Raw genomic sequence first — 16,285 nt, 5'->3', positions numbered from 1 at the left:
GAGGAGGCGGCGCACCCGATGAGAGCAGGAGAGTTAGCGGCTGGGGCGTCAAGCTCCCGAACTGTGGAGATAGCGGGAGGCACTGCTGATAGTGTGGTTGTTGCTGAGGACACCAGTGAGGGTGTCCAGATTGCAGAGGACGTGGGTTCCGGTGAGCCTGACCCACCAGCTTGCTAATTCGACGGCGCATTGCGCCACAAGTTTGCTTCACCTACCATTCTAGTATTTAAATTTTTATGCATTGGGGTAAATTGCATGTTTTTTTTATTGGGGGTGGGGTAAATGGAAAGTGAGTGTTAGCGTGAAGTCTAAGTAGCTCAATTCACTATCCCCTTTTAGGGTTTTCTTGCACGTGTTCTTTTTTCCCAAAAGACTGATTACATTTTCTGTTGAACCGGCATTTCTATATCTTTTGTACATAGTTTAATTCTGCAGCATGATGGCTAAAATGATATCCTGATAAATTGGAAAATAATGCACGACTAGGCATAGTAACTGATAATCGTGTGGCTCTAAGCATGACATAGAGGTACACCATTGCATTACCCTAAGTCTAAAATTCGAACTAGGTGTTTGATAATATGGTAGAGTCATGAGATATCAAGTGAGTGTGAGGAAGATTTGAATAGTCCACTATTTGTAATGAGCTAGAACTTGCCTGGTTAGTCCTGCTAAAAGTAAGCTGTAATAGACAATTAGTAAAGGATCATAGGCCCTTATTCAATATAGCCCATTTTTAGCCTAAATAAAAGAAAACCAAATGAAATTTATCCTTCTTTGATCCAAATGATCTGAGCTTAAATTAGACCTTTCTTTTTCATCCCAACTGATCATTTCTGGAAATAATGTGTTGGCCCTGGTCCCTCCTTGGACATGTGCACCTCAGCTTATGCCAAAAGCGTAAGTTGAGGGTGGCTAATGCAGTAAACAACCTTCGTTATGGCCCTGACCCAACTTCGGGTATTGTGTACTTTGACTCATGGCAAAGCCATGAGTTGAGGGTAGCTACTATGAGGAATGCTCTGGAAAGTGGGGTTGAAAGAACAAAGAGAGAGAAAGAACAAAAGTAAACTGACTCAAGAATTAGTTGCAAGAAAAGTAAAGAAAAATAAAAATATACAAGAAATACAAGCAAGAAAAGAAGAGAGTCACTTACACAAATGAAGAAAGAAGAGAAAATAGCAAGGTTAAACAATATGAAAAACTGGGCGAGATAAGACAATCGAAAGTGGAAGGTTTAGACGATATGTCAAGGAGGGCAAAAAGTCACTAAAGTATACCTAAATATACCCTACCTGCCCTGAGCCTATGTTACAAGCTAAGAAAGTCCTATCGTGATCCTAAGGGTTGTATAGAGAACTTAAGGTAGTGAAAATAAGGGCAAGCTTATGGCAATAGGTATGAATGAGTGTGACTTTGTTCTGAGAGCGAGTGTTAAAAAGTAATGTTATACTCAAGCTGAAATCATTGTGTGAAAAATGAGGATTTTGTTTTAAAGTGAGGACACTAGTTGCAATACCGGAATTGTTAGCACCTCGGTGAGAAATTTAAGAGGATAGGTGTTAGTGCATAGTGAGTCTGTGTCATGTTATGATCCCACATAATTCAAGCCTAATAGTGATAGCATGCATAGATATGATGATATTAATCGGGATTGATAGACAAATGATTGCAAAGGATAAAACCTGGATACTATTGTACAAAGATTTTGTATTGAGTCATAGTGTGTCGCTTGAGGACAAACAACGAATTTAAGTTGAGGGTGTTGATATACCGTGGTTTCACGGTATTATTTATACTTTTTCCTTAAGTTTAGTGTGTCCAAAAGCCTTTTTGTGCTAATTTTGTATATAAGTTTCTCTTTATTTTGCAGGAAATCTATCCAAAGATGAATGCGGAGATTTTGAGCAAAGAAATGCAGAAGTGACCACCCACAGAGCTTATGACGGTCCGTCGTTCTTGTGACAGTCCGTACGTGGCAGCGTAGTGCAGCTGCTGAAGGAAGATGGGGAAGTCTGACCAAGTGTGGGGTTACAGAGTCCATGACGATCTGTCGTGTCTATGACGGTTCGTCATGAAGTTCAGAGAAGTAATCCAGTACCCATATTCCAAGAGTTGAAGTATTTTGGAACGAGACCCTCGACGGACCATCGTGTCTGTGACGGTCCGTCATACTTCTCTTCCAGGGTATGAAGAGAGCAACAGAAGAAATTGCACAAGTATGGGACGACGGAGTCCATGACGGTCCGTCGTGACCACGATAATCCGTCGCGAGTTCCGTCGACCCAGTCGCGTTTTGACAGATTTCCAGCAAATAGAGTCCTTGTTTAATTAGGTTTTTATTTTCTATAAATAGTTCGAAAAACCTCGTTTTTGAGGTTAGACTCTGGATCATTGTTACACTCTGTATTGTTAGACATCGTATTAGTAAACATTGTATTGTTAGACTTTTGATTATAATTAGACTTTTTGTGACATTATTGATTACTTCGAGATTCTTGCAAGTGATTGTTGGTGATTTTTTGTGATTAATCAAGCAAACTTTCGGATTTTACTCTTTCTCCTTGAAGTAAGTACTTGAATTCTTATATAATATATTTGAATATTGTGATTAAGACTATGGGTAACTAAACTCCATAACTAGGGTTGTGGGAACCATAGGCAAATAATGAGATAAAATCTAACTGAAATAACAATTCTAGAATAGTGTCTTGCATGTATTAATAATTCTTTCACTTAGAAGTCTTTTTAACGGATGGCCAACGTTAGAACTCGCCTTAATGCTACTTGTCGGACCAAGGAGGTAGATAATAGGAATAGAATTATCTACATAGATTTAGTGTATACTATCTAATAGGCTAGTATTGATTGGTACGAGGTAACAACTAAGTCAAATATTGAATACGATGCTTAATATGAGGTAAAGATAAGGGTTAGGATAGCAACACTCGTACCCGGACCAAGGTGCGGAGTGAGATTTTCTAGATGCCGGACCAAGGATTTAGAAATACATAACTTATCACTTTGCATGCAAGATACTAGGAAAGAATTGTTATAGTTAGAATTATCAAGTTATGTACCTGTAGGGAACACGTAAACCCTAGTTACTTTGATTAATTGATTGAAATCCAACATTCAAAGCTGTTAAGTGTCTCTTTCAATTTTGTTAGTTATTCTTATTCATTTAGAAATAGAAACTCCTCTTTTATTGTTTTTGCTTTCCAAGGAAGTAATTGACCGAACAATAGTAATAAAAGGTTAAAGTTAAGTCTAAACTATTTTCCTCGTGGGAATGATCACAACCCGCTAGTTGGGTTATTTACTTGACACGACCGCTTTACTTCTTATTTGAGAAGTAAGTTTGAGCGTATCAAATTTTGACGGATCGTCGTAGTAATGATCGTCCGTCTTGCTCGTTCGTCATGAAGATCAGAGAATTAGTCCCAGTACCCAAATTTCAAGAGTTCAAGTGTTTTGGAACGGAGACCTTATACAGACCATTGTGCCTGTGATAATCCGTCATACCTGGCGTCGAGGGTAGTGAAGAGAGCAGCAGAAGAAATTGCACAAGTATGGAACGACGGAGTCCATGACGGTCCGTCGTGACCATGATGATCCATCGCGAGGTCCGTTGATCCAGCCGCGTTTTGACAGATTTCCAGCAAGTAGAGTCCTTATTTAATTAGGTTTTTATTTTTTTATAAATAGTTTGAAAAAACCTCATTTTTTGAGGTTAGACCCTTGATTATTTTTAGACTCTTTGTTAGACCCTTAATTATTTTTAGACTCTTTTTTAGACTCTTTGTTCTTCAATTATTTTCAGTAATTGATTGTTGGTGATTTTTGTTGATTAATCAAGCGAACTTTCAGATTTTACTCTTTCCCATTGAAGCAAGTGCATGAATTCTGATATCATATATTTGAATATTGTGATTATGAATATGGGTAACTAAACTCCATAACTAGGGTTGTGGGAACCATAGGCGAATAATGAGGTAAAACCTAACTAAAATAACAATTCTAGAATAGTGTCTTGCATGTATTGACAATCTTTCGCTTAGAAGTCTTTTTAACGGATGGACAATGTTAGAGCTCGCCTTAATTCTACTTGACGGACCAAGTATGTAGATAATAGGAAAAGAATTATCAACATAGATTTAGTATATACCATCTAATAGACTAGTATTGATCGGTACGAGGTAATTACTTAGTCAAATATCGAGTACGATGCTTAATATGAGGTAAAGATAAGAGTTAGTATAGCAACCCACGTAGCCAGACCAAGGTACGGAGTGAAATTTTCTAAATGCCGGATCAAGGATTTAGAAATACATGTCTTATCACTTTGCATACAAGATACTAGGAAAGAATTATTATAGTTACCATCATCAAGTTATGAACCTGTGGGGAACACGTAAACCCTAGTTACTTTTATTAATTGATTAAACTCCAACATTTGAAGTTGTTAGTTGTCTCCTTTAATTTTGCTTGTTATTTTCATTTATTTAGAAATAGAAAACCCCCCTTTTTATCATTTTTCTTTCCAAGGAAGTAATTTTCCTCGTGGGAACGATCCCAACCTTATTAGTTGGGTTATTTACTTGACACGACCGCTTTACTTCTTATTTGAGAAGTAAGTTTGAGTGTATCAAATTTTGGCGCCGCTGCCGCGGAAAGTAGCTTTAAGATTAACTTAAACTTATTACTATAGGTTAGTTGATATTTTCTTGATTTACTTTGTTTTATTGTTTTTTATTCTTGCAGAACCATCATGACTTAGAGCGTACACTATGCAACATGAATCGAAACTTGATAATTAATAATGATGATCCAAACCAGAACATTCCAGCTCCGGTTGATTTTCATGGTCCGTTGTCTGATGATCCGGGTGAACACCAAGAGAGTGGACAAAATCCCACTCCACGGCCCCAGGAATATTACAGAGGCTACGACAATATAGAAGACTCCGATGAGCCACTTTTATTGCCCCCTCTACCACTAGGCCACACCTTCGTGGTAACTAGTAGACTGATGCAAATGCTCACTGCCAGAGGCTTGTTTTTAGGGCTACCTTTTGAGGATCGCCATGCCCATATAGCTAAGGTTAGGGAAGTGTGTAAAAGTTATGTAGGGATGCCTGACTTGAACTTGGATGTAATAGGGCTAAGAGTGTTTCCTCTCTCATTGACGGGAGAGGCTGCTATATGGTTCATTGAGCTCCCGTATAACTCAACTTTCACTTCGAACCAACTAAGGGATGTTTTCTTATCACGCTACTACCCGGTCTCCAAGAAACTAAACCACAAAAATAGAGTGAACAACTTTGTGGCACTATCAGGAGAGTCAGTTAGTAGTTCTTCGGATAGATTCACCTCATTCTTGAGAAGCGTCCCAAATCACCGTATAGATGATGACTCACTGAAGGAATACTTCTATCGGGGACATGATGATAATAATAAAGCGGTGTTGGACACTATAGCAGGTGGATCTTATGGGGAATGTCCTTATGCTGAGGTTGCTGAAAATTAGAGAAAATCTCCCGGAATAATAAATCTTGGAGTACGAGGAAGTCAGATACCGGGAGAAATACCTTTGCAGTGCATTCCACTCACAACCCAGCCACAGATGAGATTCGTGAAGAAATGACTTAGATGAGAACTGAGCTTGGGTTGGTACTAAAACATGTCAATGGGGGTGCAGAAAAGATAAATGCAGTCAACTACTTTTCCAAACTGCCGCCACAAAATGATGAGTGCTATTATAAAGAGGATTCCTATGCGGTAAATGAGCAGACGGGGGGTTTCCGAGCAAGTGCCCAAGGCTCTAATCAGGAGAATTGGCGCCAAGGTCATGGGAACCAAGGTCGAAAATATGGTAACTATAACCGTGAGGGTCATTATGTCCGAGATGGAAACTACAACCGCAACAACTTCAACATGGGTAACTATGGTAATAGAAATGATAGGAATGGGACTATGTCCCTCCTCAAAATCATGATTTTACTCCTAGGGATGGTGGAGATAGTATGGCGCGAGTTAATTATATGTTGCACAAAATGATGAGGATGTTCGATGCTAGTGATGAGAACATTAAAGAGTTAAGGAGTAATTTAGCGGGTATTGGGCAAAAAGTCGATACACATGCAATATAGATTAAGTAGATCGAGTTGTAAATGGCCCAATTATCTGTGACTGTGAACACACGACAACTGGGCACTCTTCCAAGCAACACTGTCCAAAATCCGAAAAATGATGCACACTGTATGGCAATCACTACTCGGGGTGGTAAACAAACCACTGACCCACCTATGCCGTCTAATGAGGAAAAGGTGAGAAAGGATAATAATAAGGTGGTAAAGGGTAGTGGTGAAGCAGAAAATAGCACTGGAAAAGATGCAGAAGTCCCTATAAAGGTAATTCCCATGCCTAGACCCCCCCCCCCTTTCCTGAGAGATTAGTGAAAAAGATCAAAAATGGTAAATATCGGCGTTTTATAACAATACTCAAGCAGCTTTCTATCAATGTACCTTTGGTTGAAGCTCTTGAACAAATGCCCAGTTATACCAAGTTTATGAAAGATCTGGTTACAAAGAAAAGATCGGTCACTTTCGAGGATGATGATCGAATGCAACATTGTAGTTCTATTTCTACAAGATCTCTCGTACAAAAGAAAGAAGATCTGGGTGCATTCACTATTCCTTGTACAGTTGGGTCATTACATTTTGCGAAAGCATTATGTGATCTGGGAGCAAGCATAAATCTCATGCGCCTCTCGATTTATAAAAAGTTGGGTTTGGGTGACCCAAAGCCCACTGTGATGCGGCTACTGATGGCTGATCGAACAGTGAAAAGGCCTATAGGGGTACTCCACGATGTGCTAGTAAAAGTGAAGTCGTTCATATTTACGGTAGATTTTGTTATTCTTGATTGTGAAGTCGATTTTGAAGTTCCTATTATTCTTGGGAGGTCATTCCTTGCTACAGGTAGAGTCTTACTTGATATGGAAAAGGGGCACATGAAATTTCGATTGAACAATGAAGAAGCGACCTTCAACATTTGTAGGTCTATGAGGCAGAGTGGTGAGCACTAATCGATATTTGTCATATCCTATAAAGAAAAGATGAAGAAGGATAATGAACTAAAAGTGAAAAATGAGAGTTTATGGCTGGGGATTTGGTGCTTTTAGACAGTTTTAGGTTGTGTTTGCTTCCGGGCAAGCGCAAGTCCAAACGAACTGGCCCTTACTTGATTACCCAAGTATTCCCTCATGGAGCAGTTGAGTTAGAAACCAAGGAGGGAGTGCGGTTTAAGGTGAATGGAGAATGAATAAAACTCTATTTTGGGCATACTGCATGGTTAAAGATGTGATAGAGGCATACCATCTTGATGAAGGCTGAGTAATCAAGTTCCCTCAGTCGTGCCGCGACGTTAAATCAAGCGCTTATTGGTAGGCAACCCAATACTCATAGTTTTTCTTTCTATTAATGGTAGCATTTTCTACTAATGAGTTTTTAAATTTGCAGGCACATCACCAGGGAATTCTGCAGAAAATCACTCTGCAGCAGTCACTGATGGATACATCGATGAACCATTGTCCTTGTGACGGACCGTCGCATGAATTCGTCGTGCCAGGTACGTCTTTCTGTTATTTTCAAACTAGGTCACATGCGACGGAACCAACGACGAATCGTCACAAATGCGACGAACCGTCGTCGGGGCCTCGTCGTGTCATTAATGAAGTGTACCCGACCCGACCCGAATGGTTTTTTAAAAAATTCAACATTTAAAACCCCCACCCCTTCATTTCACCCCATTTCTTCCCTCTTTCTCCCATTTCCCTCCCTTTTCAACTTCCAAAGATCATAACCCCTCTCTTTTACAACCGATCATTTTCCCCAAATTCCTAAAATTCATTATCTACTAGTCGGAGTTCCCGCTGTGGGTCTCTACTTGATCACCAAGTACCTTTCTCTCTCATTTTTCTCAAATTATCAGGTATGTGTCTCTAATTTCTACTCATTTATATTGCATTTTTCTTTATCAATTAGTATTAGCCTAGTTCTTCATGATAGGTTCATTCTTTAATAAAATTCTGTCTGACCTAGGTTGAGAATCCTCGAAATTGTCGTGTTAAAACTCTAGAAATAGGTGTTCTAGCATTGCTAATTTACTAGGTATTAGGGTTAGACAAATGTAGGTTAAAACACTAACCATTCTATTTGGGTCATAGGGGATGAATCGGGTATCCCCAGTTCTGTCACTGAGTTACAGAATGAGACCCCGAAGACGGACCATTGTACCCACGACGGACCGTCATTGGGTCCGTTTCAACAACCCTAACACCCCACTTTCCAATTTTCTACAAGTGTCCACCAATGGGCACATGCGACGGACCGTCGTTCCCACGACGGTCCGTCCTGCACAAACATTCTGGTTGTCAGAGACCCTATTCCTAAGGGTCTCTCACTTTTTCTAAGTGTCCTCCAACAGAAATCTATGACGAACTATCATACCCACGACCGTCCGTCCTGCATAATCGTTATGATGGTCAGAGACCCCTCTCTTAAGGGTCTCCATACTTTTTCCAAGTTCCCTCTTACGGACAACTACGACGGACTGTCATACCCTGACGGTCCGTCCTGCATGACCGTTATGATGGTCAGAGACCCCTCTTCTAAGGTTTTCCATACTTTTTTTCAAGTGTCTCTGACAGACACCTACGACAGACCGTCGTACCTGTGACGGTCCGTCCTGCATATACCGTCCTACTTGTCAGAGACTCTCCTTCAGGGTTATCCAAATAAACATAGTCTAGGTACGACACGACGGGCCCCATGACGGTCCATCGTACTCACCACGAGCCGTCACCTGGTCCGTTGTGTTTCACTATTACTACAGAAGCGTCATTACATCTTAATTCTTTTATTTATTCTGTGTAGTTTTGCTAGTCTTGTCTGCTCCTTTTAGTACTAATATTGATTCTTTACAGGTACTATCTATTATGGCACCAAAACAAGATCGAGTCTACGCACGCGGGCGATCGAAGTCTATCGCCCCGTCTGCCTGCCTGGTCATTGGCTCTGATGATGAGTGTGACCCCGAGTACATGCCCCAAGACACTTCCACCTCATCCCCAGCTGCACGTGCTGCCAGAGCCACACCCAAAAAGGTGGCGTCCTGCGTAGTCACTGCCTCCAGTCTGATGAGGAGCGCACAGTGATCGGCACACCTTCTAGGTCAGCTACTAATGAAGAAGGAGCGTCTAGCTTCTTAGGAGTTTCGTGGTCAGAGGAAGCCTCCGGATCTGCTGAGGTCCCTGCACCCGCCACTGCTGCACAGTCTTCCTCGTAGATAAGGTTGACTGTTCAGAATCCACACTCGGTTCACCGACTCGTGCTCTCACCCTGGTTACCGACCAGCCCAACTGGTGGTTTGTCGACGGGCAGTATCAAGTCTATTCTGATGCAAAGTTCTTGAATGACAAAGGAGTCATGACTCGGACACTTACATTAGAGCGGCGAGTCCTTACGGGAAGTCTCCCGATGATACCAGAGATCCACAATCTCTTCACTGAACATCGACTGGAGTGGACAGCGCGTCTATTGGGACGTTATAGTGAAGAGTTGGTCCGAGAGTCCTACGCCTCCTACGTAGCAACTCTCCGATCACAGATTGATCGGCGGGCTGCCCCCGCCAAATAGGCCCCATTGAAGCAGATCCGAGTACGTGGCATTCAGGTTAATTTCTCCCTGCCTGCCATTCGCCGATATCTATACGGAGAGAATGTTGATGCTAACCGGACCCCTCCCACTGCCGAGTTTGACTACCAATGGCAGATTGTCAAAGATGGCCAATTCCTTCATGAGCCATCGCTGAGAGAGACCACCAAGAGGTGGATGTCCCTGAACTTGTCCGTTGATGGAGAGGGTGCTGACTGGGTGACCGAGCCGAAGGGAGCCATCAAGAAGGTTAACGTGACCTTCACGGCAAAGTTTTGTGGTTGATTGTCCGCCACTGCCTTTTCCCCCACAGCCACTGATAATATAGTCAAATGGGATCGAGCAGTACTGATGGTGGCGATGATAGCCGGGTCTGAGGTAGATTTTGCTTGGCTTCTACAGGCGGTCATTCACGAGAGGGCTTTTAAGGTCACAACTACTAACCCTTTCATGTGCATGATATTTTCTCTATGTAGGTCCGCAGGTGTGCCTATATGGCACGTTGATCAGCTCAAGACCCCGTTGGGCACTGTTGATATCGGCCTCATCAGGGCTGAGGCCAATGAGTTGGCTCTGCGCAGAGGGTCCCGTTCAGAGTTGCCTCCACCTTGTGACAATCTGGCTGATACAGTAGCATAGGCCCGCACGGCTACGCAGGAGGCTTCCACTGACACTTCCCCGGTCAAGTCTATCCCGAGTAGTAGAACTGCCCCGAGCTCCTCTCGCTTAGACCCTTTCATCGCTCTGGTCACACTTGCTAGGGTCCAAAAATTAGAGGCACAAATGGCTACACTTCTGCATCACATCCAGCCTTGGATGCAGGAGGCAGAAGAGCGCTTGGAGCGGATAATGGTCCAACACACAGAGCGAAAGATCGCTGAGGTTCATCAGCACTTGGATGCTTTTGAGTTGCGGGTGCTAGCCCGTCCAGCCCCTCAGGTGGATGTGTGCCTGAGAGGCTGAGTCTGAGGCCCCTTCTGTAGAGCCCTCTAAAGACACAGTGATGGCGACCTTATTCGCCACATCTGAGATTCCACCACCTCCCCCTCTAGAGCATGCCAAGAGATGTAGGGGTCGAGAGGAGGATGAGGCTCGAGCATGGAAGAAGGAGAGCCATGAGATGGAGGCTGCGAGGAGAGCCTCACTTGCTGGTGAGGAGGCGCGTCAGATGAGAGCAGTAGAGTTAGCTGCTGGGGTGTCTAGCTCCAGAAATGTGGAGATAGAGGGAGGCTTTGCTGATAGTGTTGTTGATGCTGAGGACACTACTGAGGGTGTCCTGATTACAGAGGTAGTGGGTTCTGGCGCTTTGCGCCCCAGGTTTGCTTCACCTACCACTCTAGTAGTTCAGTTTTTTTTATGCATTGGGGACAACTGCATGTCTTTTTGTTGGGGTGGGGTAAATGGAAAGTGAGTGCTAGGGTGAAGTCTGAGTAGCCCAATTCACTATCCTCTTTTGGGGTTTTCTTGCCTGTGTTCTTTTTCCCTAAGAGACTGATTACTTTTTCTATTCAACTGGCATGTCTATATATTGTGTACATAGTTTGACTGAAGCATGACTGCTAAAATGATATCCGGATAAAATTGAAAATGATGCATGACTAGGCATAGTAATTGATAAATGTGTGGCTCTAAGCATGACATAGAGGTACACCACTGCATGACCCTAAGTCTAAAATTCGAACTACGTGTCTGATAATCTGGTAAAGTAATGAGATGTCAAGTGAGTTTGAGGAAGATTTGGATAGTCCACTATTTGTACTGAGCTAGAACTTGTCTGGTTAGTCCTGCTAAAAGTAAGTTGTAATAGACAATTAGGAAAGGATCATAGGCCCTTATTCAATATAGCCTATTTTTAGCTTAAATAAAGAGAACCAAATGAAATTAATTCTTCTTTGATCCAAATGATTTGAGCTTTAACTATACCTTTCTTTTTCACCCTAACTGATCTTTTCTGAGAATAATATGTTGGCCCTGGTCCCTCATTGGACATGTGCACCTCAGCTTATGTCAAAAGGATAAGTTGAGGGTGGCTAATGCAATAAACAACCCTTTTAATAGCCCTGACCCAACTTTGGGTATTGTGTACTTTGACTCATGGCAAAGCCATGAGTTGAGGTGGCTATTATGAGGAATGCTATGGAAAGTGGGGTAGAAAGAACAAAGAGAGAGAAAGAACAAAAGTAAAGTGACTCAAGAATTAGTTGAAATAAAAGTAAAAGAAAAATATACAAGAAATACAAGCAAGAAAAGAAGAGAGTCACTTACACAAATGAAGAAAGAAAGGAAAATAGCAAGGTGAAAGAATATGAGAAACTGGGCAAAATAAAATAATAGAAAATGGTATGTTTAGCCGATATGTCAAGGAGGGAAAAAAGTCACTAAAGTATACCTAAATATACCCTACCTGACCCTGAGCCAATGTTACAAGCTAAGAAAGTCCTATCGTGGTCCTAAGAGTTGTATAGCGAACTTAAAGTAGTGAAAATAAGGGCAAGCTTATGGCAATATGTATGAATGAGTGTGAATTTTTCTGAGAGTGAGTGTTGAAAAGTAATCCTTATACTCAAACTGAAATCATTGTGTGAAAAATGAGGATTTTTTTTTGAAGTGAGGACACTAGTTGCAATATCGGAAATATTAGCACCTCGGTGATAAATTGAAGAGGATAGGTGTTATTGCATGGTGAGTCTGTGTCATGGTTTGATTCCACATAATTCAAGCCTAATAGTGATAGCATGCATAAATATGATGAGATTGGTCGGGATTGATAGCCAAATGATTGCGAAGGATAAAACATGGATACTATTGTACAAAGATTTTGTATTGAGTCATGGTGTATCGCTTGAGGACAAACAACGAATTTAAGTTGAGGGTGTTGATATACCGTGGTTTCAAAGTATTTTAAATACTTTTTTCCTTAAGTTTAGTGTGTCCAAAAGCCTTTTTGTACTAATTTTTATGTAAGTTTCTCTTTATTTGCAGGAAATCTGTCTAAAAGATGAATGCGGAGGTTTTTTAGCAAGAAATACAGAAAAGTACCACCTATGGAGCTTGTGATGGTTCGTCGTGCTCATGACGATCAGTAGGTAGCATCGTAGTGCAGCTGCTGAAGGAAGATAGGGAATTCTGACTAAGTGCGAGGTTACAGAGTGCGCGACGGACCGTCGTAGCCATGACGGTCCGTCCTGCTGGTTCGTCATGAAGATCAGAGAAGTAGTCCCAGTACCCAAATTCCAAGAGTTCATGTATTTTGGAACGGAGACCCTCGACGGGCGGTTGTGCCTTTGAAGATCCTTCATACCTGCCATCGAGGGTAGTGAAGATAGCAGCAGAAGAAATTGCACAAGTATGGGATGGCGGAGCCCATGACGGTCCGTCGTGACCATGACGATCTGTCGTGAGGTCCGTCAATCCAGCCGCGTTTTGACAGATTTCCAGCAAATAGAGTCCTTATTTAATTAGGTTTTTATTTTTTATAAATAGTTTGAAAAACCTCATTTTTTGAGGTTAGACCCTTGATTATTTTTAGACTCTTTGTTAGACCCTAGATTATTTTTAGACTCTTTGTTCTTCAATTAATTTCAGTAATTGATTGTTGGTGATTTTTGTTGATTAATCAAGAGAACTTTTGGATTTTACTCTTTCTCATTGAAGTAAGTGCATGAATTCTGATATCATATATTTGAATATTGTAATTATGACTATGGGTAAATAAACTACATAATTAAGGTTGTGGGAACCATAGGCGAATAATGAGGTAAAACCTAACTAAAATAACAATTCTAGAATAGTGTCTTGCATGTATTGACAAGTCTTTTGCTTAGAAGTCTTTTTAACAGATGACCAACGTTAGAACTCAACTTAATGCTACTTGCCGAACCAAGGAGGTAGATAATAGGAAAAGAATTATCAACATAGATTTAGTGTATACTATATAATAGGCTAGTATTGATTTGTACGAGGTAATAACTTAGTCAAATATAAAATATGATGCTTAATATGAGGTAAAGATAAGGGTTAGTATAGCAACACACGTAGCCGGACCAAGGTGCGGAGTGAAATTTTCTAGATGTCGGACCAAGGATTTAGAAATACATAACTTATGACTTTGCATGCAAGATACTAGGAAAGAATTGTTATAGTTAGAATTATCAAGTTATGAACCTGTGGGGAACACTTAAACCCTAGTTACTTTTATTAATTGATTAAACTCCAACATTTGAAGCTGTTAGTTGTCTCTTTCAATTTCGCTAGTTATTTTCATTTATTTAGAAATAGAAAACCTCCCTTTTTATCATTTTTGCTTTCCAAGGAAGTAATTGACTAAACAATAGTAATAATAGACTAAAGTTAAGTCTAAACTATTTTCCTCGTGAGAACGATCCAAACCTCATTAGTTGGGTTATTTACTTGACACGGACTCTTTACTTTTTATTTAAGAAGTAATTTTGAGCGTATCAACCACGATAGTACATCTGATTATTTTCATCTTTGGAAATGCAAGATAACAGTTCACCTTTACATACACTTTTGAGAAATGTACCATCTAAATCAATAATCCTTCTACACCTTTATTTCCATCCACTTCTCAAGGAACCAAGACAAATATAGATGCTCATAAACACCTCTTTTTATGGAATTGTGTTGTTGGATTTCCTAATAGATACAATAGTTTCAGGATTCGTGGTCTTTAATTCCTCAGCATAATCATTCAACCTAGCAAACTCCTTTGTGAAATCTCCCAAATGTTCATTCATAACTCTCAGTTTTTCCTTTCTAATGTTTATCTTACTACCATACAAACCATACTGCTTTTGTATCAAAGACTGAATCTGATGTAGTTTGATGATAGGCTCACCTATAATCATCTTCTTGTAATGTTTTCTAATCCAAATGGGGGTACATAGTTTGTTTCTTGTTCTTCTAAAACACTTGGGGAAAGAAAATATGTTTTAACACTGAAGTTTTCAGCGTTATCATTAATACTTTCAAGAATATGTCAAGGACAACCCTTTTTCTTACACTTTTCTTTGTCATTTCCTTATAATTAGGTTTCAACTTAATATTAATATCATTCTGAATAGAGTAAGTTTGTAGTGCCTCCTTGAACTCAATATGATTAAAAAAAACAATGTACAATTGAAATAAAACCTTTTTATCACTTGGATCAAAGTAGATCTTTGTACTTTCCTTCCTAGGTGTTGGATCTACCACTTCATCATTCTCATGCAGGATCTCCTTCATCTTTACTATTGTCACTATCAGGATCTGAGCTATCAAAATAAGGGTCATCACCACCCAAATTCACTCCCCCTCTTCTCCTTATAAATGTCTTCAAAATTAGCATCTATATCGACAGGACCAATAGTATCTCATCTAGATTTGGTATCAACCTTCTTTTTAACTTGTTCTTGAATGTTAGAGTGCTTAGATTGAAGCAAATCCTCATTCAAATCACTCAAATCATCAATATTTTCATCAACATCATAAAGTGAATCAAAATCAGAATGTTCTTCGACTCTAGGGACTTGCTCTTCAACTCTAGGGGACTGCTCCCTTCAACTAAATGGGACTACTCTTCAACTATAGGGGACAAATTTTGGTTTAAATGTCTATAGCATTTTCATCAAATAGTTGAGATGAAGACACATCATCCCTATCTATTTATGAGAAGGATGACAAATCAACCCTATTTTTGTGTGGAGATATGGACACATCAACATTATCTTTTTGTGGAGAGGAGGACACATCAACATTACAAGTATCTCCTCAACAACTAAAAGTATACCAATGGAATGTACAATATATCCATCAACAAAATCAGCACCATTCAAACCATTAAGAAAGTCTAAAACATTAGACTCAGTATTTAACATGTAAAAGATACCCTTCTTATTGACTCCGCATCCAAATGTCTCAACATTTTCAACACCAATTCTAGTGCTATTTAATGAAATAACATAATATGCAACACATCTACATCTCTAATAATACTTTCAAGAAAAGTGATTCCATTGACATACATTAAAGTATGGTCAAATACAAAATAATCCCACTGAAATTGAAGTGTCGCTATAGTTAAAGTCATTATCTTATAATGCCTGTAAAGTCTAAGAAAAACAACTATTTTTAAAGACATTAAGTTACCAAGAATATAGGAAAAATAGTCCTAATTAGTTTAAGGAAATACTATCAATACCCAATCCTTATAATGAATTGTTGTACCAATGAACCACTAACACTATCAATACCCGAGACAATTGACCAGAAATAAAATATTAATTTTAGTCGAAATTGAGATTTTACAAATAAATCTTACAATCTACTCGAATTCACGAAATATGTCCTTGAAGTCGCTCAAAGTCGTACATAAACCACGAAAGCATAATACACTAATATTACACCCAAACCAAAGTAAAATTCCCCAAAAAATTAGAAAATCTAATGAAAATCGACCCTAAAATCAAAAAGATACGCATGAAGAATATAAAAAAAATCAGAACTAACATAAAAGGCAAGAACTTACAAGAAAATTGTGATAGAACTGAGCTTCAACTGAGAAAATCG

Source organism: Solanum lycopersicum, chromosome 1, assembly GCF_036512215.1.
Source record: "Solanum lycopersicum chromosome 1, SLM_r2.1".
NCBI classification, from domain to species: Eukaryota; Viridiplantae; Streptophyta; class Magnoliopsida; order Solanales; family Solanaceae; genus Solanum; species Solanum lycopersicum.
This window is presented reverse-complemented; position numbering follows the sequence as displayed.